Raw genomic sequence first — 6885 nt, forward strand, 5'->3', positions numbered from 1 at the left:
GATCTTCTAGCGATTTCAAATTTGCTTGATCTAGGACTTGTTGATAACTAGCGTTTAGAAATATTATTCTTAAAGCTCCTCTTAGTATAGATTCAATAGCGTCAGAGAAGTATCCAGGAATATCTTGCCACACTTGCGAAGCATACTCTAATATAAGATCAATGTAACATTACATGTGTAAACCTTGAGCATGTCTTCTGGCATGACTCTTGCGCTCTTCAACAACCTAAGTGCGTATAATCTCTTAGCTGCCTTGGCAATTACATATTTAACCTGAGTGTTCCATTAAAGGCCATCGCTAATTATAACTCCTGAAAGCTTATACGTTCTTACTCGCTCTACTTCTTGGTTTCCAACACTTATAGGTCGCACTGCGGTAATCGAATTCTTCATGAAATTTACGTACATTTCTTTACATTTTTGGAATTTAGTTTCATCTTGTGTTCCATGCAATAATCATGGATTTCTATGACAACTACATCTAGCATACTAATAAAGTTTCTTAGAACAATTTCAAATGTGGTGGTGTCATCGACATACTTCTTACGCATATGCCGATTCCCAAGCAGCTAGTTTATCGTAACAGCAAAGAGCGTTAATGCAGGTTTTGTTCCCTGTGGTACGCCATCATTGACTTGTTTCCATGGCAGCAAGGAGGAGCCAACACGCACAGCTTGTGTTCGGTTAGTAAGGAAGGAGTGTGTCCGGAAAAATAAGGTTTGATCAATATCAAATGATCGGATCTCATCTAGTGATAATGAGTGATCTATGATGTCAAATCCTTTAGTAAAATCTGCAAAAAATGTCTTGACAGAGCAGTTTCCTGAATCAATTCATGGACTGTAACCTATGCCGTGCATATTGTCGTGGATCAATAGTATCGGACAACTGTCCTAAAATTCTTTTGTTTTTAAACCCTTCCAGTACTTTTGCCAATCAGTTAGCGGGGGTAATCAGTCTCAAGTCTGATTTAATGTCTTGATGGGGACAAGCTTAATGGACTAGTGAGATAATTGACTCTTTTAAGGTGTCAGGCACACACCCCTCTCTAAATGAATCATTGTAAATATCTTGGATCATATTTGAGTCCAGTTCTCATGGATCCAGGCTGAGATACTGGAATGCAAAGAATGAAGGATGGGCTGCAACATTTTTCTCACAACAACTGTGATGGAAAGGACCTACTGTGATGGTCATCCAATTCAACTCAGACAAATTTGGTGGATATGCTAATGTGCCTTGGAATGTTAAATGTTGAAGGTAAACTTAAATATAAATATTTGGGTGGCCAATAAAGGCGAAATTACAGTGGTTTAGCATAGTCTGAACCCTTTTCGACAATGAAGTTCGTCAGCACAGTAGTCAAAGTGTTATGGACGCACGAGGTGCAGCCTCTACCGCAGAATTTATCACAATATCGATGTCAAAATGTCCAATTAATCCATGTTTGAGAGTTGATAAAGGTATTGCGTGACACGTTGACGCGAGCAGCGTTGTCTGTACTCTTATCGACAACAGCAAATTGGCCAATCAGATTGTGACATTTATCAGTGCCACCTGTGGTAAAAAGGACGTTTCCGATATTGATCAGTTTCAAAATAACTCATATTTCTGGTTGATATCCAACCAACTACAGTGGCTCTTTTTTTAAATTGTTTTTCAATATTGTTGTTCCTCCAATGATTAAATCAGATTTCAAAGAAGCTTCAAAGAAGCAAAACACCGAAATTCCGTTACATTGGGCGAGCGATGATGCATAATTTCACCTGTATAATTTCGGACTTTTGCCATTATTCAAGTCGGAAGAAAACCTTTCATTTAAACATTTACTTTATTAGTGCTGATCTATTCGATTTAAATGCATCACGAAGTTTTTTTTTCCTTTTAAGGCCAGTAAGGCGCTTATTTTCTCATTTTACAACATCAGTGGGTATGCACATGTGAAGCTCATTCAACACTTTGAATCCGAAGTGGCTCTAAGAAACTGTTTCAAATTTGAACCCATTTTTGGTCGAGGAGATATCCATATAGTGAGTGACGCCGTCCCATCTTTTTCCTGCAATGTTCACAATCAAAAAAAAGAAATTGAAATGTTGAAGGCAACACATTTCCCGATAGCTTCATAACACACAAACTTCATTACATTACTTTACTTGAAGATCGAATGTTGGTATGATAATAATATAATAATAACACACGTTAATTGAAGCTCCCCCATAGGGGCTTTTCAGCCACAATGTCGACTAACTAAGTTCTTGAAAATCCCCACTGGCAGGAGACAGACCAATAGGCTATTTATAGAGCTCAGCCAAGGCTAAGGGCAACCGAGAACAAATTCAGAGAGTGGCAGAGTGGAGAACTTAAACTCGGAGCACCGAATTATAAGCCCAGCCTCCATAAGCCACGGTTTTCTGCTCGGCCTGCAAATGCTTGTTTTGACGGAAGTAGAAAAGACTGAACTGGTTAAGTATTGTAAGAAAAAATCTATCTTCTCAATATTGCCATGATATATCTTTATTGATAAGGTATATCTCTTATAATAACATGTGACAAATTACTCCTTAATTTTGTCGCGAGATTTCAGCGATAATTTTTAATTTCACATGTGAAATTACAAAATTGCCATGGTAACATCTTTTGCATCTCAATCAGAGCCGAGATGGCGTCGAGATTTAAGACGGTGACCCTTGAAGAAGTTACAAAATTAAACGAAGCGGCCGAAAATTTAAATACGCGAAAGAGCACAATTAACTGGGTGTGAGTTTTTGAGGAGTGGTGTGACGAAAATAGCCTTGAGAAAAACCTGGAGATGATTCTTCCCGAGCAGTTGGATAAAGTACTCGAGCGATTTTACGCCTCCATGTGTAAACAAGACGTAATTTGTCACCCACGTCGATATTTAAAGGTAATAAAATGGTTTTCTCTTGAAGTTAAGAAATAATTTCACCTGCGTCTTGTCAAAATTCTGATAATTTTCCGAGCCTAAAGGCTCGGGAAATTGTCAGAGTTTTGACAAAACGCAAGTGAAATTATTTCCTAATTTCACTCGTCGCCATTTGATTACACATACGAGTCATCTGATGAATTTGAGGGGAAAAATGGTCTCCGGTGACAGTCTTCAAAAGAGCCTTGACTATCCTAACTTTGTCTTTTGACGAGTTGATCAGCCGAGGAATCAGTTGCCATCGAAACGGGTAGAGCTCAGACATTGAGCATTCAATTCTCGACCACAAAGCGTGATAGATACATTTTAAAGGTACTTCACCGTCACAAGATATAAAAGCTATTAAACTTTTCTCAGTCTATTTTATTTATTTTGGATTAACCTTTAACTGATTTCGGACAAATAGCCTGAGCGTTCTCAACCAAAAAGGTCTTTAACTTTGTCTCGATCTATGCTTGAATGAATACGTTTGGGTCAAGCTTTGATCGACTACCTAGCTAGACCTTACTCAACAGCACGTGACTCTCAGAATATGTAATGATGCGGTGCTTCGAGATTCGTCATTCGCTTTAATTGACTCCACAAAATATAGCACCGGAAATCTAGTTGTTAGCTGATAAAACTGAAGAAATTAGAAATCTTCATGAAACGTTAGGTCTCTAATTTTAAAGTTTTTCCGGGCATGAAATACCCACGTACGACATGAATAACGACGCAGCTGATTTCGTAGCTTCTCCGCCGATGCATAAAAAAAAATACTGCACTGTAAGCTGCGCTGCAGCGTCGTTCAGGCTCATTCACCATCGAATATCGTTCGGTCGAGGTTTTCTGCTAGGGTTGGCCTGACAACAAAACAAGTAATTGCAGAATTTAATCAAGGTATTCACAAAAAGGAAGAGAGTGCGTGTACGCGGTATAAAGGTCTTTCCGGCGAAAATAAAACTATTGACGTGCTGTGACGGAATTTTTTGATGGTTTGGGTGAACATGGATTACAATTTTTAAATGATAATGATGTCTTTCATATTGCGGAATCTGGTGACTAATAGTCTAGACCGCAATGTTATTAACCTGCGGTGTGCGTTCGGCACATGCGCAGAAACAGTTAAAAAACATGTGCTCGAGTGCACGAGAGAACCGCCATGTCGAAACTTGTACTCGCTATGTACTCGTTGGGTTGTTTTACTAAGCGTGGCCGCCCCGTTTTATTCTGTCACTGTTAGAAATTTCTGATTAAGTATTTGTTGATTAAAGTCGATTAATTCAGTCCTGTGGTTTACTTACATACATCACTAGATAATTTAATGGCCATATGTTTGTACTCAAAGGGCGTGGAGGGATGAAAATTGCACAATCACTTAAACAACAAAAACGGGGCGAACTCGTATGTTTTGATAAAACAACACCAATTATTGTTCAAGTAACCGAAAAAAGTTTTGTTACAGTTTTAAAGGATTGCCAACCTAACCTTTGCTCCTTGGGCCGATTCGCGAGAAAATATTTATCTGACCTAACAACGGCACCTATTACGCATGACTGATAAAGCATAAATTAAAAAAAAGAAAAAAGAAAAGAAAAAGAAATTGTTTCGATAACACAAGACCCAGTAGCGTAGAATTAACCAAAAAACTTTTTCTGGCAGTTTTTAAAGTGCCACTACGACGAAAATTTTTGTCTCTGGTTTTCACATTTTTTAGCGCCAATCAAGTTAATATGGTTAGAATTGTACTATGTGATAGTTTTTAGGTCGATGGAAGCGAAATACGCCTTGATATAGCTGGCCGAAATTCACGAAAAACCCGTCCGCCATTACTCAGCTCGCAAACCGAGAGCCAGTGACTGAACTGAGAAGCGGTTTTACGCATGAGCTGGCCTGTGACGTCATATGCGCACTTTTGCATCGTGCTTCGTGTGTTGTGAGAGATTCGACAGTGGAAATTCTAGGCGTTTTATAAGATGTATTCATCCTCGAATTCTTCTTCCAAGCGGCATACAAATTTAGCCACGTTTTTTAGGTCGAGCTGCGCATATGACGTCACCTCCGAAAGGCTCCAACTAGTGCCAACTCTGTTTGCCACACGCGGCCATTTTTGAATTGAGTAATGGCGGGCGACCAAAAACGAAAAACAAGGTTCAAATAATCATACTTCCCGTGAGGATTTTGCGATTAAACTTGGCATGGTAAGTGCTTCTTACTTCTAGCTTCCAGAAGTGAAAAGAAAAGGCAATGCGAAATTTTGGTCATAGTGGCACTTTAAGAACTTTGTCCAACTGATCTTCTTTCCGAAACACGATTCACGGGTAAATATTTCATTATCTGAGCAAACAACGGTACATTTTACGCATTACAGACTGATAAAGCATACAAAACCCACTCAATGAAGAACATGACATATCAATAGGCTTGCTCCATAACAAAAGATCGGTCTTAGTTCCTGTTTGGGGATATAAAAGATCTGTTGAATAAAGCATTGGCCTCAGTGGTAGAAACCTTTACTGGAAGTCAAACCTTTTTTAGTTCGTTTAAACTCGCTTTAATCGTGAAAGTTTCCATTTTTCTCGCTTCGTTTTCGCTGGCTGTTTTTTGCGTTAGTGCATACGCATTCAACACTAAAGAACATGTGAAGCGTTTCTTTCGTCCCGAGCACCGAGACCTTTTACCAAAGACAACGAGCCTGCAGCTACTAGATGAACCCCGCCCAAAGCTGCTGACAAAACATGACGAGTCTACCCAATGCTTAGCTGTCTGTGAGGGAGATTGTGAAAAAATTCAAAGTCAAGAGATTTCTGACGTTAAGGATTTCTCGCCTTTATTTAATTTCTGAGTCCTCTGCTTTGGTTTTAAGTAATACGGATCTTTCTCAATGCACTCCAAGGCTCTATGGTCTAACCTCATTGTAAGAGTGGTCTTGCCATACCTTATCACGACTGCTCGTTTTTTTTTTCCTAACAGGAGGCCGATAACTTTCGCAAATTTCAGTTCGACGATGACGCAGCGGACTGTATTTTAGCGTCTACTGTTGTGTTCGCTAAGCCTCCTTACAAGTGTCAGTGGCTTGAATTGTACCAGTTTGACTGCTGTCGAGCCTACAATGCAAAATTCGAAAAGAATAACAAAGATTTTGGGTGGCATTCCCGACGGATGAGAATTCTGCTATAGGAAGCAATAACAGTGCCAGTGCGAATGCCTGAATAAACATAGGCCCGTGGAAAATTTGGAAGATATCAAGCCCGAGTAAGCGATGGCGAAGAAATTTCATCTATAAATAACCATGAACTTTTTCAGTCAATGAAAAGGATTGTTCGCGATACTCCGCCTAGTTTAATTTCGAACAACTTTCTAGCATGTTTTTATTCTTACGTGCAATACAACAGTGTAGTCTCAATATCTTTAGAGGGCTTTTGAAAAACAGCTTCATTATTGTACGAAATAAATGTTTTAATGTATCACTCCAGTATCATCACTCTCACTTGAATCAATTTATCTTTGAATACATATGCGCAATAATTAGGGAGTCAATTATTTCCACGAAGCTTTCCTAATGGGCGATGAGCTTCCAAATCTCTCCACCCAAACATAAAGGAAATCTCTATTCCTCTAAGAAAACAGGTTTATAAGTTCTTGTGTTCAATGTCTTAATCCTCATTTTTCTTTTTCTGTCCAACTATTATTATAACATAACCAAAGTAAAGCGCGCGCTCTGATTGGTCAATTTAGCGTCCCCCATTTGCCCATGGGTGTACGCTGCTGACGTGAGCAAATGCAAAGACTATTTTTCCGCGCGCGATTGTTTTTCTGGTCACGTAAGATTTGTTAAATAAAAGGGAACTCTTTAGCTACAATGTATCAATGTTATGTTATAAAACAAATGGTAAACACCACAGCGTACACTATTGAGTTATGGATGCACTTGGGAGGTTTGCTAAGCACTCAAGAAGCTA

Source organism: Stylophora pistillata, chromosome 2 (assembly GCF_964205215.1).
Source record: "Stylophora pistillata chromosome 2, jaStyPist1.2, whole genome shotgun sequence".
NCBI classification, from domain to species: domain Eukaryota; kingdom Metazoa; phylum Cnidaria; class Anthozoa; order Scleractinia; family Pocilloporidae; genus Stylophora; species Stylophora pistillata.